Source organism: Sus scrofa, chromosome 4 (assembly GCF_054392235.1).
Source record: "Sus scrofa isolate SSC_HxYL_T2T_F1_AM1 chromosome 4, Sscrofa_HxYL_maternal_Yorkshire_Landrace_v2.0, whole genome shotgun sequence".
Lineage (NCBI taxonomy): Eukaryota > Metazoa > Chordata > Mammalia > Artiodactyla > Suidae > Sus > Sus scrofa.
The window spans coordinates 59,874,981-59,902,234 of NC_139386.1; the positions used below are offsets into that span (position 1 = coordinate 59,874,981).

Here is a 27,254-nt window from a genome sequence, read left to right on the forward strand (position 1 = left end):
TCGTTAGAATTTGCAGATGCAGTAGAAGCGCACAAAGGCTGAATTGTTGAGTCTAATACAAACCTAGAGTGAGAGGAGAGAGGGAAGGAGAGGAAACAGGGGGAGAAAGTGGGGCTTTGGGGACACCCCGCAGTCTCTTCTCAATGTGTTACCAGGAGGATGCCGTCAGCATCTGGGAGCCCATGGAGCTGGACTCAGAATGGGTGGGAGAAAGAGGAAGCTGTATTTTTTTTTTTTTTATTTTGTGTCGGTGTCTCTCAGATATTCATGAAAACAACAGGCAATGAGGTCTGATTGTAAAAAGAGCATTTTTTCTTTCATGAGAAAAGGATTGGCTAATTCCTTTTAGGGATGAAAATAAGATATATGCTGTATTCACATCATGGGGCGGGGGAATGAATCATAGTTTTTTACACCAACTAAGGCTGACCAATATGAAAGATTTTAAGGAAATCCATGTTCTTCTTTTATGAAAATACTTAGTAAGTAAATCTTTCGTTGGTTGATGACGAATCCTTCTTGTTTGAAAGCATTATATACTTGATGCTTCTTTTCAGGGGAGGGGAAGGAGTGTGTGTGTGTGTGTGTGTGTGTGTGTGTGTGTATAAAAGAGAAAGAGAGTGAGCGAGCTGTGTGTGTGTGTGTGTGAGAGAGAGAGCAGTATTTGTGTGTGTATGTGTGTGAGAGAGAGAGAGCTGTGTTTGTGTGTGTGTGTGTGAGAGAGAGAGAGAGAGAGAGAGAATGAAGATGAGACAGAAGGACACCAAAGAGAAATCTGTCAGCATCCTACTGTATATTTCAGAGAATTAACTCGAGGCATTTTCTTTATGAATCACGAGCTTATTGAGAATAAAGCCTTCGCAGAAGCAGCTGAATTCCTCGTCAGCTCCAGCATTCATGAATTAGCTGCCAATATTTTTAACACAAATTGCTGTGTCATTTCTGTGAAGTTCCCCTGTTGCTGCTCAGGCTGAAGCTAAAAGCTGTTTTTGCTCAGCCCTGAAATTTCAGCTGAGAAAATTTCCTTTCTGAGAAAGATATTCGTGGGCATGCATTCACACACAGAAATGCCAAAATATACTATCCAATTTAAAAGAAAATAAATTTGGGATTCCCATTGTGGCGCAGCGGGTTAAGAATCCGACTAGTATTCATGAGGATATGGGTTCGATCCCTGGCTCCGCTCAGTGGGTTAAGGATCTGGGGTTGCCCTGAGCTATGGTGTAGTTTGAGACGTGGCTCAGATCTGGGGTTACGGTGGCTGTGGTGTAGGCTGGCAGCTGCAGCTCTGATCAACCCCTAACTTGGAAACCCGTATGCTGCAGGTGTGACCCTAAAAATAAAAATAAAAATATCTATTAAAAATAAAAAAAAAATAAACTCATTGACTTTCTCTGTTTAGCAGTTGATAGAGAGCCGACGTTACATAGTCCTGAGCTGGCTAAAAAGCAATTCCAGATTGGCAGGGGGGAGAAGGAGGTTTTTCTCACCAGTCCTCATTCTGCCTGTTCTCTTCTGAAGGGGTTGGGTTGGGGAAATGGAGTCTTGTACATTAGAGGAGAATTCTGTGATACTATTCATTCTCTGTTCTGACAGAGAAGACATTGTTTATTCGCTGTAATTGGCTTGGCAGGAGTCTGTGCTGTGCATACAGAAAGGGAACGTTGCAAAGCAGTGGGGAATCTCAGAATCCTAAGTAATAGAGCAGCTTAGAGCTTTTTTAAAAATGTCTTCTAGTAGCTTCCATCACTGTAGATGCAAGTGATCATGGGGGGCAGGGAGAGTTTTCCTCGAAGTGACAGTTTTCTTGACCTTGCTTTATGCATGTCTCACATAAAGAAAAAAAATCTTTAAGGTAGCAGCATGTCTTTTGAAATCCTGCAGCAGTAAAAGTTAAAAGCAGGAAAGGTGAGAAATACATTCCAAACACACTAGACCTGCTTTGAGATCGCTCCCTACATATTAACATTCCGACGTCGGTATAAACAAAAAAATAACCCATGCGTGTCACCTGATGATTCACAGAAACAAGTGGGAGCTGCCTAAGATAAGAGAAAAAGGACACAGTCAAAGATGTGCCTTGAGGTATGAAGTGCTCTGCCAGGGACAGTGTGAGAGGGTGCCATGCTCAGAATGTTCAGAACTTTAAAGGCAGCAACTGTAAAAACCAAGTTTCAAAGCCCTCTGCAAACCCTGCATTGAAAACCGAATTGGTCAAAATGTAAACTCAGGGTCTGGGGTTTGTGCCTCTTAAAGCTGTGCATTCACCCTCCACTTTCCGCTGAACACTCCCCCGCCCCACCCCAAGCCCAATCCCAAGTGTCTGGGGACTCGGGGTGTGTGCATGTGCATCTCTTACCAAAGCAGAGAAAGCTGTCAGCCAGGCTGTAGGCTTCCAGGTTCACAGACACAGCACAGGAGCTGGTCCAAGGGAACCCTGGGAGCCGGTGGGCCTGCCATCCCCAGCCAAGTTCACGGGCCCCTCATTCTTATGCTCACAGAGTGATTTTTCTTTTTTTTTTTTATTTGGTTTAATTGGGGTGTAGTTGATTAACAATTTTTTTTTGTCTTTTTTTGCCATTTCTTGGGCTGCTCCCCCAGCATATGGAGGTTCCCAAGCTAGGGGTCAAATCGGAGCTGTAGCCACTGGCCTACGCCAGAGACACAGCAACGCCAGATCCAAGCCTTGTCTGCAACCTACACCATGGCTTATGGCAACGCTGGATCCTTAACCCACTGAGCAAGGCCAGGGATTGAACCAGCAACCTCATGGTTCCTAGTCAGATTCGTTAACCACTGCGCCATAATGGGAACTCCCAGTTGATTAACAATTTTGTATTAGCTTCAGGTTTACAGCAAAGTGAATCAGTTATACGTATACACATATCCATTCTTTTTTCCCGTGATAGGTTATTACAGAACATTGAGCAGATCACCTTGTGCTATACAGTAGGTCCTTGGTAGTGATCTATTTTATATCTAGTACTGTGTATGTGTCAATTCCATTCTTCCAGTTTATCCCTCCCCCGCCCCCCCAAGGTTTCCCTTTTGGGAACAAAAGTTTGGTTTTGAAATCTGTGAATTTGTTTGTTTTATAAAGAAATTCTTTTGTATCATTTTTGTCTTATTCCCCAATCTTGGCTTGTATTTGTAAGAACTCCCTGCATCATTTTTACAGGAACCGTGTGATATAAATTTTGACTTTTCTAAAATTACAGTTATGATGACATTGGTATACAGTCAGTTATTAGATGGTTACAGACCCTTCTCAGCTTTTTTGTTTGTTTGTTTGTTTTGTCTTTTTGGGGCCACACCCATGGCATATGGAGGTTCCCAGTCTAGGGGTCGAATCGGAGCTGTAGCCGCCGGCCTACACCACAGCCACAGCGAGCCAGATCCAAACTTTGTCTGCGACCTACACCACAGGTCACGGCAACACCAGATCCTTAACCCACTGAGCGAGGCCAGTGATCAAACCCGCTGATCAAACCCGAAGCCTCATGGTTCCTGGTCAGATTCGTTTCCCCCGTGCCATGGCGAGAACTCCAACTTTTCATGTAACTTATATAAGGAATAGTTTCACAACCTAATGAAGGCTTTTTACTCTACTGTTTGGAACATCATTCATGGACATTATTTACTTTTTCTTTTTTTTTTAAGAAATATAAATTTCAGAGTTCCCATCGTGGCTCAGCAGTAACAACCCAACTGGTGTCCTTGAGGGCACAGGTTCGATCCCTGGCCTCACTCAGTGGGTTAAGGATCCGGCATTGCCATGAGCTGTGGTGTAGGTCACAGATGCGGCTCGGATCCCAGGTTGCTGTGCTGTGGTACAGATCGGCAGCTACAGTTCTGATTCGACCCCCTAACCTGGGAACTTCCATATGCCACAAAAGAAAGAAAGAAAAAAAGAAAGAAGGAAGGAAGGAACATTTCCTTTAAACACATTAGACCATCTTTATAAAGATGTATTTATTAACCTTCTTAAAATAAACATTTATATGATGCTGTTTTCAAGTAAATACCAAAGACATCCAGAAAAATTAATTGAGGTGTTAGCAAACCAATTTCCTTGTATTGCATGAATCTTTGGGGTACATTTATTCTGTCTATTTTAAAAGTAGCTTTTATTTTGTTACTCTTAAAACTGAGCTAATGGCTACTAAGGAAAGTCAGGTAAAGGCAGGGTTAGTGTGTACAGCTCCTGCCAGGGGCTCCTTGGAGGTGCCGCTCGGGGAGCAGGATGGACAAGCCCAGGAAGACAGAATGCAGGGCATTCGCTGGCCCATGTGTGATTCTGGCAGCTCTGCCTCTCGTTCTGCCACCTTAGTCCTGTTCTGCTGGAACCTCCGGTAATCACTGTACATGAGGCCTGCTCCTAAGCATGACTGAGTGACACTGTGGCTGTCCATCACAGGTGCCCATAGCCCTCCAGAAAGGATTCCGAGTTGCCTTGAGCTGTGGTGTAGGTCAGAGATGCAGCTCGGATCTGGCGTTGCTGTGGTTGTGGCATAGGTCGGTAGCTGCAGCTCCGATTTGACCCCTAGCCTGGGAACCTCCATGTGCCGCAGATGCGGCCCTAAAAAGAGAAAAAAGAAAAAAAAGAAAAAAATAGTGAGGATCCTTCCTATACAGTTTGGCTTTTTATTTATTAGAAATAAACATCATTCACACCCTTAATACATGTCCCTGCACTCCTCATGAAAAGCTGACAACACAGTCAAATCAAAGTATACTTTAAGTGCAGAGAAAAGCTTACCAACTGCCATCTAAGACCTTGTGTCTTATTTCATTGATTTTTAAGTAAATACAAAAATTATCATAGGTTATTTTTGCTCAAAATGTAAGATACCCAGACATTTGTTAATGAAAACCATTATTTTCTGTTTGGATACCAGAGCATATTATAATTTAAGACAAACTTTTGGTCCCCAAATCAGTCGTACACCAGTATACCTTTTCAAAAATTTGTCTGCAAGTCATGCATTTTATTGGATAATGAATGTAAAGTTAAATAGCACATCACTTATTTAAATAGGAAAAAGTAAAAATAGAATTATTAAAGTTTATATTTAAATGAATATTATAATATAATATTTAATAATAACAAAATCAAGGAATTTTACTTAAGTTGCTTTTTTTCTATATGCTATAAAATTTAAAATACATGCCATAGAATTTTGCAAAAATACAATGGTACGAAACGGGTGAGAAAGCCTTTAATGAAGCTTGGGAAAGAAGTTGCAATAATTATTTGTATTCAATTTAAAGAGAATCTAATCACTTATATCTGGAATCTAATATACGGCACAAATGAACCTTTCCCCAGAAAATAAATTCATGGACTTGGAGAACAGCCTTGTGGTTGCTGGGGGCGGGGGGAGATGGACTGGGAGTCTGGAGTTAGTAGATGCAAACTATTGCAGTTGGAGTGGATAAGCAATGAGATCCTGTTGTATAGCACAGAAAACTATATTCAGTCACTTGTGATGGAACATGATAGGGGATAATGTGAGAAAAAGAATATATATGCACAGAAACGCACATGGTACATATATACATATATGTATATATATGACTGGGTCACTTTGCTGTACAGTAGAAGTTGACAGAACACTGTAAATCAACTATAATGGAAAAAATGTTTTAATTCTTTAAAAAAATTAATTTAAAATTTTTAAGAAAGAGAATCTAAAAGGACACAATGAACTTCTTTGCAGAACAGATACTGAGTCACAGACTTTGAAAAACTTACAGTTTCAAATGAGACAGATTGGGGGGTGAAGGGATGCACTGGGGGTTTGGGATGGAAATGCTATAAAATTGCATTGTGATGATCGTTGTACAACTATAAACATAATAAAATTCGTTGAGTAATAAATTTAAAAAAGATCCAAAAAAAAAAAAAAAGGAGAGAACCTAGCCATTCTCCAATGAATGATTGGTAATTGGATAACTGGGTCCAATGAGTTGCAGAGGGAAGATTAAAGGCGAGTGGTATAGTCACTTGATTAGAAGAAAATGCAAATCCACACTTGGCCTGCCTTGTTCCATCCAGATCAAATAAGCATCTCCTGTAGCTTCCTGTCCTAGCTCTCAGTGAAGATCAGCAGTTACCCCTGCAAATGAATGCTGACCTCAAATGGATTATACAAGTCTCTGTATTATTTATGTTCTCTTTACTTATTGCAAGATATACAGATATGTATACATACTACTTTGAAATACCAATCATAAATCAATGGCATTTCCCCTATTTATCGTTCTTTTCACAACAAAGGATGATTTCCTCCCGAGAGTCCTGTTTTTCTTAATCAGTTAAAATATCTTAGAATTTAGTTTCCTTGTGTTCTGGGACATTGAGGCATTGTTTGCACTATCTTGTTTGATGAGCTTATTAGTTCTCATGTTATGACTTTGCTATTAACTTATTTTTATTATAGTAAATACATTTTACATCTGTTATATCCAAATGCAGCTAACAGATTTCAAAATGATGTAAATCAGCATCATTATTTTCCAACAATATTCATGTTGCTTTGCTGTCCTATTTGTTCATTTAAAAATTCAGCTGCCTGGGGAGTTCCCGTTGTGATTCAGCGGGTTACAAACCCAGTTAGTATCCATGAGGATGTAAATTGGATACCTGGACTCACTCAGTGAGTTAAGGATCCAGCATTGCCCTGAGCTGTGGCATAGACTACAGCCGGGGCTGGGATTCGATCCCTGGCCCAAGAACTTTCATATGCTGTGGGTGCAGCCGAGAAAAAAAAAAAAAAAAAAATCTGTCATGAGAGTAACTCCTTTTTTTGTTTTGTTTTGTAGGGCTGCACCTGCAGCATATGGAAGTTCCCAGCCTAGAGACTGAACTGGAACTGCAGCTGCCGGCCTACACCACAGCCACAGCAATGCAGGATCCTTAACCCACTGAGAGAGGCCAGGGATCGAACCCACACCCTCTTGAATACTAGTCCTTAAGGTTCTTAACTTGCTGATCCACAACAGTAACTCCCAAGAGTAACTACTCTTTATAAAAACATCATTAAAAGTCTAAAGAAACATTTCAGTGGATATGATCTAGGGGAAAAAAGGATACATGAATGAAATATCTTTTACATTTAACTAATCGATGTGTGCTGCAACATTTCTCTGTGAATTGTAGCTAGAGTTCATTTTCAAACTTTGGAAGAATGAGTCATTTGTAGTAGGAAGTGGATGCTGAAGAACTATGTTTGGCAACTTGAGAACATTTTTAGCATTCGGATTTCCCTATTTATAGTACAGCATCAGGCAGAGTAAAATGTTTGGCATTTCTATAAGGGATGCAAACTCTTTAACATTCTCTGTTGTGATCTAACAATTCATTTCAGAGTAAGATGAATCAGTCTTGTTTGGAATATGTTTTATACAAATATTGGCAAGGAAACTATAACTGCATTTTCTGTGGATTTTAAAAACGCAGACTCCCCTGAAGTAAACGATAAATTGCACCAGATTACTCCTTTTTTAAAAATTTTTTAATGATTTTTATTTTTTTCCATTACAGTTGGTTTATAGTGTTCTGTCAATTTCTGCTGTATAGCAAAGTGACCCACTCTCTCTCTCTCTCTCTCTCACACACACACACACACACACACACACACACACACACACACACACTCATGCTCCATCATAAGTGCCTAGATATAGTTCCCTGTGCTATACAGCAGAATCTCATTGCTTCTCCATTCCAAAGGCAATAGTTTGCATCTGTTAACCCCAAACTCCCAGTCCATCACACTCTCTCCCCCTCCCCCTTGGCAACCACAAGTCTCATCTCCGTGTCTATGATTTTCTTTTCTGTGGAAAGGTTCATTTGTACTGTATATTAGATTGCAGATTTAAGTGATAGCATATGGTATTTGTCTTTCTCTTTCTGACTTACTTTACTTAGTATGAGAATCTCTAGTTCCATCTATGTTGCTGCAAATGGCATTATTTTGTTCTTTTTTTTTTTATGGCTGAGGAGTATTGCACTGTGTATTTGTACCACATCTTCCTAATCCATTCATCCATCGATGGACATTTAGGTTGTTTCCATGTCTTGGCTATTGTGAATAGTGCTGCAATGAACATACGGGCGCATGTGTCTTTTTTAAGGAAAGTTTTGTCTGAATATATGCCCAAGAGTGGGATTGCTGGGTCATATGGTAGTTCTACATTTAGTTTTCTCAGGTAACTCCATACTGTTTTCCATACTGATTGTACCAATTTATATTCCCACCAACAGTGTAGGAAGGGTACCCTTTTCTCCACACCCTCTACCTCTGCGTGAACTGCCTTTTATTACTCTAAACTGCCATACTCCTCTGCCCCATTCCTTGCTTTTTAAATTCTGTTAATCCATGGTGAAATCAGAGACCGTGTTTCTAGGTCTCTCCAAATGTCAAATTCTTTTGAACCTAACCTTCCTCTCTCCAGTGTTTTTCTTATAATTAAAACTCCAGATTACTTCATTATCATATGCCCTTTTCTTTTACAATAGCGCATATGAGGGCAGCAATTGTAGAATTTTGCCCTTAATTGGTTAAATAGAAGTAGAGAGATATTCAGATCTGCACACACTCTCTCTCTCACACACACACACACACACACACACACACACACACAGTTGCACTAATGAAAAACAGAGCAAACTAAATGTAACATGGGATCCTGATTAGGCTCCTTAAACAGAAAAAAAAGGACATGAGGTAAAAACTAAGGAAATTTGAATTAAGTATGGATTTTAATTAATAATGATGTACCAACAGTGATTCATTAAATATAATAGATGTACCATGTTAACGCACAAAGTTAATAATAGACTAGGAAAATACAGTCACTGTATTTATACCTAATGTATTAAATGGTTAGAGTTGACTCCAGCCTGTTTTGTCTTAAAAGAAAACAGAGTAGAAAGTGGTAACTAGTTCTCCTATTGCCAGAGTCCCCTAGGAACGGAGCCATCTGTAGCAGAGATGGGCAAAACCTGGTGCCAGTCCCAGCCAGACCCAGTGACTGTGAGGCTTGTTATCTTCCCTCTTCATGGTCCAGAGACCATTAGAGGGTGCAAGCTCAGACCTCCTGGGCTTGATTTCCAGCCATTTGGTGTTGGAGGCTTTGCTGGACTTGTGAACTTCTCTGGGCCTCATTTTCCATTTCTATGAAATCAAAAGGTCACATCATCTTTTTCTCTCCCAAAATCTGTGGCTTAGAAAAATTCTGACTCTTAATATGTATTACAGATCTATTCATGATTGCAGCTAGCTGTGGAATTTATTGAGGATGAAATTTTGGTACTAAAGCAGTTTGCCTGCATTAGAGTTTGTATCATAAGCTTATTAGTTATCATTTTCTAGCATTTTTATACTCTGTAGCCCCCCCCAAAAAAAATAGTTCTTAAAAATAATATGGTTACAGGAATTCCCATCGTGGCTAGTGGTAACAAACCTGACTAGTATCCTTGAGGGCACGGGTTCAATTCCTGGTCTCGCTCAGTGGGTTAAGGATCCAGTGTTGCTGCGAGCTGTGGTGTGGGTCGAACACGAAGCTTGGATCTGGCATTACCATGGCTATGGTGTAGGCCGGCAGCTGTAGCTCCAATTCGACCCCTAGCCTGGGAACTTCCGTATGCCATGGGTACAGCCCTAAAATGACAAAATAATAATAATAATAATAATAATACTGTTACCATGTGGAAGCACTTACACATTAAGAAGATAAGGCCAGTTTTTCAAAATACCCACATTGAATTTGCACGAAAAATCATGTTAAATATGAAATTATACCTTAATTTGTGATCAGTTGTTGTTATCCATATGAGGTACATTGTCAGACAAAGGTTTTAGGTTCATGTGGTTGAGTGCAATTTAGTTTGACTTTATTATTTGATATAACTTAGGATGTTATGTGGTATTTTAATTTGGGGCAATAACATTTTGAATACCTAATTATACTTAAGGCCTTGAAGACATTTAAGACCCTGCCAAGTGTTCCTGTTATGCTTGTTGAGTTAATCATCAGGAAGTTACTCATCTGATAATTATTTTTTAATTCCTTTTGAACCAGCCATTGTCCATTATAAGAAGTTATTATTTCCCAGCTCTAGTCTATCAGTGCTGTGTTTTGATTAGAGGCATATAAAAAGAAAGTTTACTTAGGTCTGCCTTAAAAGTTAAATCCAGTAATAACCACTTGACTGATGCCAACACTCTGGGAAGGGCTTGAATAGTGGTTCTCAACTCGGACTAGTCAGTGAAGTCACTCCAGAGGCTTTTAAAAGTTCCTGTGCGCAGGATGGACCCCAAACTAATTCAACCAGTCTCTGGAGGCATTTTTTTGGTAAACTCCCCAGATGTTTCCACTCTGCAGTCAGAGTTGAGAACCACTAGCTTTGAGGGGGGTAAGGATCTTGTGATGGTCTTTTCACAGCAGAATTCTCCCACTCTTTGAAATCAGGGAGTTCCCACTGTGATTCAGAAGGTTAAGGACCCAAAGTTGTCTCCATGGTGATGTGGGTTCAATCTCTGGCTTCACTCAGTGGGTTGAGGATCCAGCATTGCTGCAAGCTGTGGTGTAAGTCACAGATGTGGCTTGGATCCAGTGTTGCTGTGGCTTTAGCATAGACCACAGCTGCAGCTTCAATTCGACCCCTGCTCTGGGAACTTCCATATGCAGGTGCAACTTTGAAAGAAAAGAAAAAAAAAAAAAAAAAAAAAAAAAGGAAAGAAAGAAATTGGGTGACTTGAGTAGCTATAGGTCATTTAAAGAGTGTGGCCTTTCAAAGAAAAAGAAGCTCACCAAAATTAAGAGGGGGGAAAGTGTGTTCCTTGCCCTGTATCTCCACCTTACAAATAGCAGGAAAGTTTGTCACGGTTTTGAAAGGTTTTAGGAAAAAGTTCCTGCATGCCTCAGTGCTCCAGTGTTTGCTTTGGCTTTTGCTTGTTTGGCATTTTAGTTCCATTAAGTATCAATGAGAGCTCACATTTATGGAGCACCCCTGGTAAGGATCAAGCCCTGTGCTAAACATGGCTCTGCCTCACAGACAGGAAAGAGAGGTTATTCAAAATAAAAATAAAGAGTCAGAGTTCTGTTTCGTTAGTGAAATCTTATCTCAGTGTAATTAAATATTTAATCATGTATGCATTCATTGGTTGAACATTTATTGGATATAAGTACTATTCTAAAAATAAGTTTTAAAATGCCATAAAAGGGAGTTCCTGATGTGACTCAGTGGGTTAAGAACCCAACATATTGTCCTTGAGGGTGTGGGTTTGATCCCTGGCCTTGCTCAGTGGGTTAAGGATCCAACATTGCCAAGAACTATGGTATAGTTTGCAGAAGTGGCCCGGATCTGCGTGGCTGTGTCTGTGGTGTAGGCTGCAGCTGCAGTTCTCAATCTCTGGCCTCACTCAGTGGGTTGAGGACCCTTAGCCTGGAAACTTCCATATGCCATGAGTGTAGCCTTAAAAAGAAAAAGAGGAAAAAAAAATTTTTTTAAATGCCAGAAAGGTACAAAGGGGAATGTATCTGTTATCTTTTGCTTCATAACAAACTTAGTGGCTTAATATGATCATTTATTTAGCTTTTGATTCTGCAGTTGGTAGTTTAGGCTGGACTCAGCTGAGCAGTTCCTCTGGATTCAACTAGCCACCCACATGCAACAGTGCTCACTGTGGTTTGGCTTTGGTGATCTTGGCTAGGTCCTCATGTGTCTGGGGGCTTTAGCTGGAACAACCTGGCTTATGGAGTCCTTGTCCACACAGTTTCTCATCCTTCAGCAGGGCTGGCCTATTATTGTTCACATGATGGAGTTAGGGTTACCTATAAAATGAATGCAAGTATGCCAGGTCCCTTAGGCCTCATCTCAGAACTGGCAATCCATCACTCTGCCACGTTTCTTGGCCAAAGCAAGTCCCAAGACCAGTCAAGATTCAAGGGGTAAAGAAGTAGATTTCATCTCTTAATGGGTGGTACTGAAAAGTCACATTACAAGGGGTGAGGATAAAGCAAAGATTGAGTAATTGTTATGTTTGTAATCACCCACAGGTAAGAAACTCTAATTCTGTCTTGGGACACTAGGAAGGTTTCTGAGAGGTGGTTACATTTGAGCAGCAGGATTCAAGGGGAAAAATAGTAGAAAATGTATTTTATGTGAAGGCAATAGCATGAGCAAAATTAGCAAATTGCAAGTTTCCTAGTGAGTGAAAAACAAAATGTAGATTGTAAGTTTCTTGAATATAAGAAATACATCTAGCCCAACACATCATGTGGAAGGTGTTTAACAGGGACTTTTTCATTTGCAACAAAAACAAGCAGCACAGTAGGGCAATTAAGACTGTGGGCCCATAGGCAGATGTAACACCAGATAGCTTTACCGGTTAAGTGACCTTGAACAAGTTACTAACCTTTCTGTACCTCTCTTTAGTAAAGTGGAGAGAATAATACCTTTTGTATCAGTTAGCTTTTGCTGCATAACAAATCACCCCATAGTGTAACAGCTTGAAACAATAGCCATTTACTTAGCTCCTGATTCATTAGGTTTATGGTTGAGATTGGCTCAGTTCATCTGGTTTCACTTGGGCTCCCATATGTCTCCACAGTCTACTTGCAGTCAGCTAGGTATCTCAGCTTCTGGCAATTGACTGACTACTAGGGGACAGTGAGGACCTCTGGGCCACAGAGTCTCTCATCTAGCTGGCTAGCCTGGGCTTCTTCCCAGGGAGCATCATCAGGGTTCCAAGAGTGAGAGTGGAAACATGCAAAGCTATGGTCTCAGTTCAGAACTGACACTCTGTTGCTTGTGCTGCGTTCCATGGGACAAAGTGAGCGCAAAAGCCAGCAGAAAGTGAAGGGTATAGCAATAGACAGCACTTCTTGCTGAAAGGACCTACAGACTCACAGTGCAAAGAGTGAGGATACAGAGAGGAGGAGATCCATAACCCTGGATACAGCCTCCTACACCAACTTTTAACTCACAGCAGTCCTGTGATGAATGTGTTAAATATAACCTGATCTTTCCAGATGAGGCTTCACGTTGAAAAGTACCTGGCAAATAGTGGATGTTCAATAAGTGGAAGCTATTAACTTTTCCTTACATATATTCAAAATCAGATCTTCAGCCAAATTCCTTTTTTTTTTTTTTTTTCTTTTTATGGCCACACCTGTGGCATATGGAAGTTACCGCTAGGGTCAAATTAGAGCTGCAGCTGCTGGCCTGTGTCACAGCCACAGCAATGCCAGATCTGAGCCACATCTGTGGCCTACACCACAGCTTGTGGCAGTGCCAGTTCCTTAATGCACTGGGTGAGACCAGGGATTTAACCTACATCCTCACGACCACTGTGTCAGTTTCTTAACCTGCTGAGCCACAACAGGAAGTCCAGGTTCTTTAATTGCCTACTTTTAAAGAGTATCGGGAGTTCCCATCATGGCTTAGCGGAAATGAATCTGACTAGCATCCATGAGGACGCAGTTTGGATCCCTGGCCTCACTCAGTGGGTTAAGGATCTGGCGTTGCTGTGAGTTGTGGTGTGAGTCGCAGACCTGGCTTGAATCTGCCATTGCTGTGGCTCTGGAGTATGCTGGTGGCTACAGCTCTGATTTGACCCCTGGCCCGGGAACCTCCATATGCCACGGAGATGACCCTAGAAAGCAAATTAATTAATTACTTGTATCAGATGAGCCTCCAAATTGTATTCACAGAGCTTAAATGCTGTGCATTTTTTTTCTTTGCTGCAGGAATATAAGGAAGGGAAAGCTTATTGCCTAGGAGGACAGGTGTATCTTGGCACAGAATTCAGGCGTCATCACCTGATGAGGTTGACAAAACCAGACAGTCGTGGCTGGACATCCCCATGGCTATCTGGAAGAAAGACGTACTTAATCAATATGAAGGGTCAACTCAGGAAAAGAACCAGAGAAAGTGTAATATTTCAACTCCAAAACTACTAAAAAATAGTAAAGGCTTTTTTAATGGCTTGGAACTCAGTTTTAAACCTATGCAAAGAAAGAAAAACCTTGATAAATCTTTATTGATTTCTTTCACTGTGGTGTTATAACTCTTTTCTCAAAATGAGCCAAGCCCCATGTAGTTCCAGATTGATCCATAAATTGCTCTTGGACCCCACAAATTGGATTCAACAGAGATTTATTTATCTGGCAGCTAGAATATCTCTAATCAGGGATGGGAGCTGGGTCCAAAAAAAAAAAAAAATCTGTCTTCTTTGAAACAAAGAGAGCATCAGAGGTTATTCAGGAATATGCACTATAAAAATATGGCCCACATGTATTGAGGATGGTGTCTGCTTTTTGTAACTGTGGAACTTTAAGGTGCTTAAAGATATCACAGATGATCAGTGAGTGCTGCATCCAGACTCCAGCCTGCATCACCCAGCTCTCCCACTCCAGAAGCCCCAAAGGGAGTTCCCATCGTGGCTCAGTGGTAATGAACCCAACTAGTATCCATGAGGACGCAAGTCCCATCCCTGGCCTCACTCGGTGGGTTAAGGATCTAGCATTGCTGTGGGCTGTGATGTAGGTTGCACATGTGGCTCAGCTCTGGTGTTGCTGTGGCTGTGGCATAGGCTGGCAGCTACAGCTCCAATTCAGCCTCTAGCCTGGGAACTTCCATATGCCACGAGTGTGGCCCTAAAATAACAAAAGAAAAGAAAAGAAAACAAGGAAAGAAAGAAAGAAAGAAGGAAAGAAAGAAAGAAAGAGAAAGAAAGAAAGAGAAAAAAGAGAAGCCCCAAGGCCCTCAAAAGGCCATCCACCTGCTTATACCTAGCTCTCAAGCACTGTTTCCATTTTGCTGCAGTTCCTTTTATGATTTTAGAAAGTCCTGATGCAGGTGTGATTGGCATCTGTGACTCATCCTTGTCTCTCTTTCTTCCTCTCTGAGTGATGGGGAATCAGGGCTGAAGGTAGGGATGGGCAGCTGCTGAGACTATAAACCTCAGTTCCTATTCTGTCAATCATAATCACACAAAAACACCGATATTTCGGTGGCAGTTCTGTCACATTTGTAGTCTCAAATATTTAATCTCAGAAATTTAAATTATCGGAAAGGGAAAAGCGGTATAAATTAAAATGTTCAAAGCAGCCCAGTCCAAACCATCAGGTTCTTCTGATGGCCTTGCTTGTACCTCCAGTCCCACATGTGCTTACCACCCTGTCTCCCTCTAACAACGCTGGTATATGGAGTTCCCTGGCGGCACAGTGGGTTAAGGATTGTCACTCAACCCACAGTGGGTTAAGGTGGCACAGTATGCTTGTCACTGCTGTGGCATGAATTTGATCCCTGGCCCAGGAGCTTCCAATGCCATGGGAGAGGCCAAAAAAGGCGCAGGAAGGCAGGTCACTCTTTGCATCAAGAGTACACAGTTCATTTTGAACACTAAGTGTTTGTTTTTAAAGTAATGTTTGGAGTTCCTGTCATGGCGCAGTGGAAATGAATCCGACTAGGAACCATGAGGTTGTAGGTTCGATACCTGGCCTCTCTCAGTGAGTTAAGGATCCAGCGCTGCCATGAACTGTGGTGTAGGTCGCAGATGTGGCTCGGATCTGGCATTGCTGTGGCTCTGGTGTAGGCTGGAAGCTGTAGCTCCAACTAGACCCCTAGCCTGGGAACCTCCATATGCCACCAGTGCAGCCCTAAAAAAGACAAAAGACAAAAAAATAAATAAATAAGTAGAATAATGTTTCATGGCCCATGTAATAAAGTCCCTAACCTGGTACCGAGCATATGGCAATAAGTATTCATGGACTGATGTGTCTGTCTCTGCTTGCCTGAGAGTGATTTCTGCTTTATGAAATTCACGTTGGCAAGGAAAGTGGTTTTTGTTGATGCTGCTAGACCATCTGGGGCTTGCTGGTCTAAATTTGATAGCTCTATTTATATATTGTATCTTTAAGGGGAATTCCATATTTGTGACATTTGTTTGCTGCACTAGAAGTTGTATGAAGTTTTCTGAATCCAAGATAAGAAAAATTTACCCTTGCAAGCCCTGCAACATCTTAAATTACTGTGATTTTTTAATAAAATTTAATTTATAAAAATGAAATGCAAATATACTGGGCTCGATCTCAAAGATTCCGGGACACTTTAAAATTTTTATTATTGTTACTGTAGAGGATTTACAGTACATTCAACATTTTATATTAAGTACTTTTTTTTTTTTTTTGTCTTTTGTCTTTTGTGCTTTGAGGGCTGTACCTGCGGCATATGGAGGTTCCCAGGCTAGGGGGTCTAATTAGAGCTGTAGACTCCAGCCTACGCCAGAGCCACAGCAACGCCAGATCCGAGGCCAGAGATCGAAGCTGGAACCTCATGGTTCCAGGTCGGATCCATTTCCACTGCACCATGACAGGAACTTCATATATTAAGTACATCTTGAGAGCATTGGCAACTCTATTCAAAAAAAGGGAAGGCAATCCGCAGATTTAGTGAGCATAATCTATTTCATCCTGCAGATTTTAGAGGGTGCTTAATAAAATGTAAATATTTTATTTCATGCATCTCTAGTGTTCACACGGGTTCTCCCAGGCAGACACTGGGAAATGGACCTCAGTTATTCTACCTTTTAAGACTGTAGAACTTTGTCCCTTTTGCCTTTTAAAAGAATGGTAACAAGTACCCAGCTTGAAGGTGTGGAGAAATCATTTACCCCTGTCCCCACCCTGCTCTGTTATTTGTTACCCATCAAGTTGAATGTTGATCACCATTTGTCATTGATTTAGTGCTGTGGTTTCCTTAAAGTAAAGAAAAGAATTTAAAAAAAAAAGAAAGAAAGAAACTGTGGTATATATATATATATATATATATATATATATATATATAGTGGACTATTACACAGCCATAAAAAAGAATGAAATAATGCCATTTGAGGCAACATGGATGGACCTAGATACTATCAAACTGAGTAAAGTAGGTCAGACAAAGACTTGAAATATTTTAAGTGATAATCACTTAGATGTGGAATCTAATGAAAATGATACAAAATAACTCACTTATAAAATAGAAACAAACTCACAGATTTCAAAATCAATCTAATGGTTACCACAGGTGAAACTGTTGAGGCGAGGGAGGAATTGGAAGGGTGGGAATGATATATACACACTATTGTATAAAATAGATGATTAACAAGGACCTACTTTATAGAACAGGGAAATCTCCTCAACAGTCTGTAATCACCTATATGGGAAAAAAAGAATAGATATATGTAGATGTATGACAGATTCGCTTTTCTGTACACCTGAAACTAATACAGCATTGTAAATCAACTGTACTCCAATACATTTTTTAAAAAGAAAAACCAAAAGATAGAATGAGTGGATTATATCTTTAAAGGAAAATGAGAAACATCATGTTTCTTTGAGAAGGAGAAACTATTTCCACATGGTTAACCCGGCCTGCCCTGTCTTTGCATTACATGCCAGGTCCTGTGCAAACGGGCCCTGTTTTAAATCTGACCTCATACCTCACAAAAAACTATGGAAACAGAAACAAATACCAATCCAGACCAGAGTCTCCAGATTCAGCAAGATTACCCAAGTAAGACTGGAGGCGAGATTGCCATGTACTACCGGGTGACAGCATGCGGTGTCCACTGACTAATAATTCAGGTGTGAACTCGTAATTGGGTTTCCATGCAGTCAAGAAGGTATGACAGACATTAGTCAAACCTATGGCACAAATACGTAGACACAGGAAAAAGAGGTGTTTCGCAAGCGAGAAACACATACAGCAATGAGCAATGAATTTGTGTGTGGGAAGGCCTCCCTGGCATCTGATGGGGGTAGAACTTAACTAGGGCAAGGGCTGGGGTGGGTGGGGTTGAGGAGGTTCTAGTTAAGGAGCAAATGGATAGGATGGAGACAGCAAGAGACGAGAACGAGATGAGGTGAGGGGGGAGGCCAAAGCCAGAGTTTGCAGGAAGCAGCAGGTTGCTTTATGTGATTTCATTTTCTTTATCCTTTGATCAGTGAGAAACCATTAAAGAGTTTAAGCAGAGGGTTTGGTGTGATTAGATTTTCTTTTCGAAAGGATCCTTCCGACTGGGGTTTGCAGAAGAAGTTAGCAGGCAGTACAGTGGGTGTATGTGGTAGCCAAGACGAGAGATGCTGGTAACTTGACTAGGGGGATGCAGAGACAAGGACTAGTTGAAGAGATGGCTTTGAAAGTCATCTAGTAGGTAAACTCAAGAGGGCTTGGTGTGTTAGATAAGATACGAGGAGGGGGGCCCTGAGAGGGAGGGCAATGGGAGGCCCCTGGGATGGGACCTTGTTAGCTGAAGGTTGCAGCATTCATAGAGAAAGGGCCCTGGAGGAGGACCTCTGTACAGGGAAAATGGAGCATCCAGCCCTGTGCACACGTGCTGAGGCCGAGGGTCTGGGCATCTCCTGGTGGGGAGGTTATATTGGCTGGACAGGAGATGTAGAGCTTGAAATGGAGGCTTGGGCTGAAGATATACATGGGAGATCAAGGCAGTCTGAGCGGAACTGAATTCATGGGTGTAGACGAGGCAATGAACTCATGGGTGTGGATGAGATGCCAGGAAGAAAATATGAGGCAAAATAAGGAAAAGGGCTTAAGACTGAACCTCAGAGAACAAGGATCACAGCACTTCACAACCAAGGAGAGAAGGAAAGCTCTGGGTGTGTCTTCTCAGAGGTGTAGTTACCACCAGTGTCCATCATGTTCATTTCCTTCTATTCAGTACTATCGTGTTTTAATGGACACGTTGATGACAGTCGTTATGGATTGTTATACAAGTTGCACATATAAAATTTGTTCTAATTTTTTTTTGTTTGTTTACACAGAGAGTCAGGTACAGAAACTTATGCACAAACCTTACTGTCTTGTGAGTGTGAGTTAACTGACAGGGGTAGACAGAAACTTTTTTTAGGGCCTCATGTGCAGCATATGGAAGTTCCTAGGGTAGGGGTTGAATCAGAGCCTCAGCTGCCAGCCACAGCCACAGCCACAGCAACACAGGATCTGAACTGCGTCTATGACCTACACCATAGCTCACGGCAACACCAGATCCCCGACCCACTGAGTGAGGCCAGGGATTGAACACGAATCCTCACAGATGCTAGTTGCATTTGTTATTACTGAGCCACAATAGAAACTCCCTACACTGTTTTTAAAAGATACAGGATCTTCTTTAAGTATAATTTTGAATAAAGTCAGTCATTAAAATAGCAAGGAAAGCAGCAGAAGGAACAAGTATTTATTTAGTAGGTGCCTTTTCTGAGCAAGGGCACCAAACTGCATGTTTCACAAGATACAGATGTAGCTGATTTGAGGAGTTCCCTGGTGGAGCAGGGGGTTAAAGATCCCAGCATTGTCACTTCTGCGGCTTGGACTGCTGCTATGGCTCAGGTTTGATCCCTGGCCCAGGAATTTCCACATGCCCCCCAGCATGGGCATGCCCCCCAGCACCCCGAAATGAGCTGATATGGTTGGTGAGATCACATATACTTTTCTAGACTGAATGGACAACTGACGTGCTGAAGATACTGAACAGAGTTGACGTGCAAACAAAAGTGCATGTTTGGAAGGCTGGCAGGGGATGGTATCAATATGGCTTTGTGTGCTAGTCTAGACCAAACAGAAGCGCCTCAAAATAGAAGTGCTGTCCAACTGTCGATCCCATATGTCAGGAGGATTTGTCCTGAGCACATTGCAGCCGACTTCCCAGCCGGTACTGTTAGTATCATCTGGTCATAATGGGAGGATAAGGTTACTGACAAAAGATCCCAGGCTGCCCTAAACCCACCAACCCACCAAGCATCTCATTAAGTGGATACTTTTTGCAGTGTAACTCCCATCCCAAGCCAGACGTGTATGGGAATGAACAATAGCAAGAGCCTCCAAGAAAGTTTTCCATAACTAGACTGAGGACCTGATGCCAAATTAACAGTGTTCCCCCTATAAAGTGGGCTAAATAAATCTTCACAGCCCATTAGAAGTGCAAGTTCAAACATTAATGTCTAGCTGCTTTCTGCTAGGATTTGAAAGGGGCAACCAGGATTGCAAGATATGCAAAGAGAGCTCTGTCTGGAAGAAGCTGAGAGTCAGCCAGGCACAGGGTCTTGCTGCAAAAGGATCACCTTCTCTGCAAAAGCGTCTGGCACTGTAGGTCCAATTAAAATCTGCAAACACATGCAGATTGTGTGGGGAACTACAGGTTAAAATGCAACTGTACGCACTCATTATCTGTTCAGTAGATTAGAGAGTACAGGACTCATTTTGGAACTATTCTTGGTAAGATTGCAAAGACGTGCATTCATTCACTCCACCAGTACTTCCTGAGTGCATTCAACTGTTGTAGGTGCAGGTTACAGCTGCCCAGACAAGTGCCTGTGCTCATGGAGATTATGTTCTGGAGGGCTTCCTGCAACCTTGAACACAAAAGTCAATACATAAGATGCTTTCAGATGGGATAACAGGAAAGGAAAAGGGGGTAATGGGGTAAGAAGACTGAGTTGGGGATGCACAAGAGGGCTTTAGTATGGTTGGTTCAAGAAGGCTTCTCAGAGAATGTGATATTTGAACAGGATGGAAAAAATGAAGGGGAACCAGCTGTGAGATGATCTGCAAAATATAAAAGATTCAGGATGAGGGCAAACTCAATGTATTCAAGAGCTAGAAAGAGAAAGCCCTTGGGGTTGAAAGGTCATGGTCAAGGAGACTAAGCAACCAGCTGAGGCTGGAGGGGTTGGGCCTTCCCGGCCCATGGTAGTCCTTCAATAAATGTTTGTCAGACTGACCTGAACAAAGTGTATTGTGTCCATTTAAGCAACGAAGATCAAGAGAAAAACTAAAGTAGCCTGATGCATAGGGAGAAGTATTGTCATAATAATGTATTGATTTCTAGTACATTCTTTACCTCCAGGAATTATGGGTCATTTTGTAAGTAGAGAGAGAATGAGTGTTTAGATCAGCTCTGACATGCAATCTAGAAACAGCAGCGATTTTGTATTTCTTGCTGAAATTTTTACATTTTTACATTTGAAAATACTTTAAAGTAATGCTGTTTTAATTGATGTAGTGAATTATGTTTAAACATACAACTTTTAGATTAGGATTTTAGAAATGCAGAAATAAAATGTTGACATAATCTAGCAGACAGGCAAAGAAGGAACATGGCTCAGTGCTCATATCTTCTGAGTCTGTGTCTTTATGTTGCAAAGCTCAGATGCTACCTTCTGGAATAGACTATACATGCTCTGTTTAAGCCTGGGCTCTGAGGATATACATGTGCTGCAAAAACTATGGTTTGCATGGTTCCCAGTGTAAACTTGTGTAAAACAAGTAAAGTATCTTTATCTGTTTTATATTGAGCTTTATCTGTTTTATATTGTCATATCCAATGACTATGCTATATCCCAGTGTAAAAAATAAAGTAACATTTGCCATTTAGTTTTGAAGTATGAATGAATAGTCTGGCTGAGTGATTCTCAGCCTTCACTATACATTCAAATGCTCTGGGGGCATCTTTACAAATATGAATGTCTAGTTTATGTTAAGCCAATTTCTGGGGTTAGTCTTGGGTATTGAGTTTCCCAAGTGGTTCTCACATATAGCCAGGGTTGAAAATTCTAGTCTAGTTCAGAGAAATTTAATGATTCTCTGTAGTCTTTAGGACAAAGTTGGTTTGATTTTAATCATAGTCTTTGCATCTCATATATCATCTGAAAATTTCTTCCATTGTTTCCTTAGAAATCAGAACTTATGATCCCAGAGATTAATTTAATGGGATAGTGTTCTTTTTCTCCTTACTTTTCCCCAATTTCATCCTCTGCTTTTTAAAAATGTATCTAGGAGTTCCCGTCATGACTCAGTGGTTAACAAATCCGACCAGGAACCATGAGGTTGCGGGTTCGATCCCTGGCCTTGTTCAGTGGGTTAAGGATCTGGCTTTGCTGTGAGCTGTGGTGTAGGTTGTAGACGTGGCTCAGATCCCGTGTTGATGTTGGCTCTGGCATAGTCTGGCAGCTGCATCTCCAATTCCAACCCCTAGCCTGGGAACCTCCATATGCCACAGGAGCAGCCCAAGAGATGGCAAAAAGACAAAAAAAATAAATAAATAAATTAAAAAAATAAAAATGTATCTAGACATTGAGAGTGGTTAAAATCTATAAAGGAATAGTTCATGGTAATTAAATTTAAACCTTTATGTATGCAATATTTAGAAATTAAGATCTGCTTCCAAGAAATATTGAGATTATAATAAAGACACCTACATAAGATCCTTAAAAACATGTAAAATCAAAAACTTGTAATTGGGGTTGGTGTAGAGAGAGGAAAGAAAGAGCTAGACTAAGGTAATTGCTGTAATTAAATGATAATTATAGTATTGAGCTTTCAGCCAGAGAAAAGGAAATATGATTTTTTGTATGTATATTTAGATGTTATTTTTTTAAAAAAGGCAAACCAACAGAATTAAAAAACCACCTTCTAAGCACTAAAATCTGAATTTATCACACAAAGGTTTATGCACTACACAATAGAACAATGTCATTCATAGTTTTACCAAAAAATGCAGATAATAATGACAGTTCTTTGTATTAGTATTTTATAATAACCACCTTTTTGTGACTTTAATTAGTCAGTGAGTTCAACTGCTCCCCAGAATAGCCCCCAGCTCATATCAGCTCATTATGGACAGTGTCAGCTGTAATATGGATGATATTATTACTCCTGTTACCATTGGTAAGAGGGTATCTTTCAGTTCATCTGAAAGCCATATCCAGTAGAAAATTAGGGGAAAGGCATCAGATTACAGCTCTCTTAATAATGCGAAAGATAGGAATTTTTTATTTAATTTTTGTCTTTTTAGGGCTGCACCCTTGGCACATGGAGGTTCCCAGGCTAGGGGTCCAATCGGACTGTAGCTGCTGGCCTACACCACTGCCACAGCAACACGAGATCCAAGCCAAATCTGCGACTTACACCGCAACTCATGGCAACACCAGATCCTTAACCCACTGAGCAAGGCCAGGGATCGAACCCACAACCTCATGGTTCCTAGTCGGATTCGTTTCTGCTGTACCACGACGGGAACTCCAGATTGGAATTTGATTTTTCAGGCTATCCCTACCCTTTCTAATCTTACAATGGTGGTATCATGCCACAGTCTGGGAGAGTATTAATAGTTTGGGACTATATACCTTGGTGTCTTAGATGGATCCTGGCTACAGAATCAAAGACTTGGGGTAGATTAATGAATGTTGCAGAATTGTTCCTCATCATGTTCTCAGTGAGATGAAACACAGTGCATCAGTGACTGCTGGTAGACCAGTTATCCCTAATATTTGCTTGTTCCCCATATATGATAATATGACAATGTATTAGGAAGTAGGATGAAGTAAGATTTCAAAGAGTTTGCAGAAAGGCTTAAGAAAAGTAATGTAAAAAAAAGGACTGACTCTTTCTCCTAAATTTAAGGTATAATAATGTATTGTTTTATTATTTAGTGTTGAGAAATCACATAATCATTATAAATAATTGCTTAAGAACTGGAATGAAGCCACTTGGCTTATTTCATCTAATGAATTAAAATGATGAATGCCGGCTTACTTTCCCAATAGCAATAACTAGGTGTCAGTGACTACTTTGATTTTTTTCTAAATGTGTTCTTTTTGCCCTGAGAACACTCCTTCTTATTCCATTTTGTAAGCATATTTTTTCTTGATGTTTTCCTGTAATAGAAGCATGAGAAATAATTGAACAGTGACCTTCTCTTGGTCCAAGTCCACTGTTTTATTTCTGTAGTATGCATCTACAGAGCTATTATGGCTGTGCAGTGCATTCCTCACAACTCTAGGAGGCATCACTCACATGCTACATGTAGTCTGTGCTCTTAGCACAACGAGAGCTGCTCAAAGTCTCAGTGGTAGAGAAGAATGAACTCAAATTCCTGATTCCATGTGCAACATTTCTTTAAGTTCCCTTGTTCCATTTTTTTAAGTTCTTAATAACTCTACCCTATGCTCCATAAATATCTGTTTCTTTTATTAATAAGTGAAGGTGAAAATCGAGAAACTTGAATGCACAGGAAGAGGTGGCTGGCACCTTTTCCTAAACTGACCACACATCCCCAAGAGGTACCTCCCCCAGCCTCCCACCTCACCATAGGCCATCCCCCCATCTCTCAATTTAATGCCTTTACAATGTTCTTTCCCTCAAAGGGGTGAAAATATAGGATAGAGAATTGCCAGGTGTGTGGAGTGGGGGAGCTGGGGAGAAATCAAAGCCATACCTTGATATTAGCTCTCACTCTCTCTCTTTTTTTTTTTTTTTTGTTTTTTTAGGGCCTCACCTGAGACATATGGAAGTTTCCAGGCTAGGAGTCAAATCGGAGCTGTAGCTGCTGGCCAGCAGCTACAGCACAGCCACAGCAAGGCAGGATCTGAGGCCTGTCTGCAACTTACACCATGGCAATGCTGGATCCTTAACCCACTGAACCGGACCAGGGATCAAACCCAAGCCCTCGTGGATACTAGTCGGGTTCATTACTGCTGAGCAGGACAGGAACTCTTGAGCGTTTTGTTTGTTTTTTTAGGGCCACACCCGAGGCATATGGAGGTTCCCAGGCTAGGGGTTGAATTAGAGCTGTAGCTGCTGGCCTGCACCACAGCTCACAGCAATGGCAGGTCTGAGCCACATCTGCAACTTACACCACAGCTCACAGCAATGCCGGATCCTTAACCCTCTGAGCGAAGCCAGGGATCAAACCTGCATCCTCATGGATGCTAGTCAGATTCATTTCCACTGAGCCATGATGTGAACTCCAGTTCTCTTTTTCTTGCTCTCTAATTTCCAAAGAAAATAGAAATTGACTGTATTGATTACCTGACATACAAAGCGCTTTGAACTTAACAAGGGGAAAAGACTATCTTTAAAATGTCAGCATTCGAGTTCCTGCTGTGCAGCAATAGGATCCGTGGTAGCACTGAAGTGCCAAGATGCAGGTTCGATCCCTGGCCTGATACGGTGGGTTAAAGGATCTGGTGTTGCCACAGCTGCGACATAAATCACAACTGCAGCTTGAATCTAACCCCAGGCCTGGGAACTCCATATGCCATGGGGTAGCCAAAAAAAGGAAAAAAATAAAGTAAAATAAAATATCAGTGTTACAAATCCATATTCCAGGTCTCTCCATAAAGTTCTTCATGCTGTGGCACATAATGGAATTTCCAAATGTGACCCTTCAGCTTGGGAACCGCTGTGACATGCACCATTTCAAAGTCTCCAAGCTATAAAGACTTTTCACAAGCACAGCCTTAACCCATGACTTCATTTCATTCACGATTAACAAACAGGAAAAAATAAATAAATAAATAAAGGGAAATCTTGAGGGAGAAGATGTGATTTTCATTAGCTATGAAGATTTTCAAAATTGCATTAGTTTCACTTCATTAGGTCTTATAATCACATTAGCTACGTGGCATTGTAAGGGGAGACATGCCTGCAGAGATCTCCCAGTGGATTTTTCCCGGAGTTTCACTCCGCCTCCCCGTTGGGACTCAGTAAGGGATTAGATGTTTCCTTTCATTGGAGGAACCAATGAAAATGATACAGCTTGTAGATGCCACATTTATGCAGGTGTCTTCGTTCACTCTTTCCCAGTTCCTTCTACAATGAGTTGCCTAGCCACGCTGTGTCAGTTTTCAGTAATTCTGAACTTCTCAAGACTCCATATGGAACCGTCTCCCCACTGGGATTCCCAATAGGGCTTATAACAAATTCTGAGCCCAGAGTTTTCAGTGAGCTACTTACTTCAGGATCACTTCTGACTCAGGTTAAAAATACAGATTCTCAGGCCCCACTTCACGTCTATTATAACAGAGTATCTGAGGGTAGGGCCTGGGCATCAGCAGTGTAACTAGTGCCCCAGGGTGGGGGCAGGACTGAGGGATTCTGGGCTGCATCTATGCCATGGCTGATCCTCACACAAGGCCTGGGAAGGGAGCCAAGCAAAACCAATGAGGCTGATGGATGGAGGGTCTGGAGGACACGCACTTTGACACAAATCAAGCTGAGCTATTCCACTGTCCCAACACTCATCCATCTTAGTTGAGAGAACAGTCTCTTGCTCGGAAGTGAGGAAGTTCCCATTGTGGCCCAGCAGAAACAAACCAGACTAGTATCCATGAATATGCAGGTTCAATCCCTGGCCTTGCTCAGTGGGTCAGGGATCGGGCGTTGCTGTGAGCTGCGGTATAGGCCATCAGCTACAGCTCCGATTTGAGCCCTAGCCTGGAAATCTCCATATGCCCCAGATGTGGCCCTAAAAAAGCAAAAACAAAACAAACAAAACAAACCAAAAAAACCCCAAAATCCACTGTGCTTTAAGGGGTTCCCTTGTGGCACAGTGGGTAAGGATCTGGTGGTGTTGCTGCAGCAGCTTGGGCCACTGCTATAGCACAGATTCAGTCCCTAGCCTGGAACTTCTACATGCTGAGGACATAGCTAAAAAAAATTAAAAAAATAAAAGTGAGATACTGTTCTATCCTGTTATGTCTCTCCTCAAGACCCTACAGTGTAATCTATATTGCCTTTGCTTTTTTAGAAACAACAGTTTTTGGGTTTGGGTTTTTGTTTGTTTGTTTGTTCTGTCTTTTTAGGGCCACACCTGAAGCATATGGAGGTTCCCAGGCTAGGGGTCGAACTGGAGCTATAGCTGCTGGCCTGCCCCACAGCCATAGCAATGCCAGATTTGAGCTGCATCTTCGACCTATATATACCACAGCTCACAGCAACTTCAAGTCATTAACCCACGAGCGAGGCCAGGGATCAAACTTGCATCCTCATGATTACTAGTGAGATTCGTTTCTGCTGAGCCATGATGAGAACTCCTAGAAATAACAGTTTTTAATTGAAATATAGTTGATTTACAATATTGAGTTAGTTTCAGGTATACAGCAAAATGATTCAGTTATATATATAAGTATGTATATATAATTTTTTCAGATTATCTGCTGTTTCTCTGTGCTATATAGTAAATCCTTGTTGTGCATCTATTTTATGTATAGTAGTTTATATATCTGCTAATCTCATACTCCTAAGTTATCCTCCCTCCCTCTCTCCCTCCCTCCCTCATTTCCCCTTTGGTAACCATAAGTTTTTTTTCTATGTCTGTGAGTCTGTTCCTGTTTTATATATAGATTCACTTGTATTTTTAAATTTTTTGACTTCCTTTTGGCTGCACCCACAGCAC

General features: G+C 41.3%; 1 protein-coding gene across 4 annotated transcripts in view; it reads left to right on the forward strand.

The window, feature by feature from the left end:
- Nucleotides 1-27,254, forward strand: part of PAG1 (phosphoprotein membrane anchor with glycosphingolipid microdomains 1) — a 168,010-nt gene that overhangs the window by 98,478 nt on the left and 42,278 nt on the right. The gene's annotated exons all lie outside the window — the stretch shown is intronic.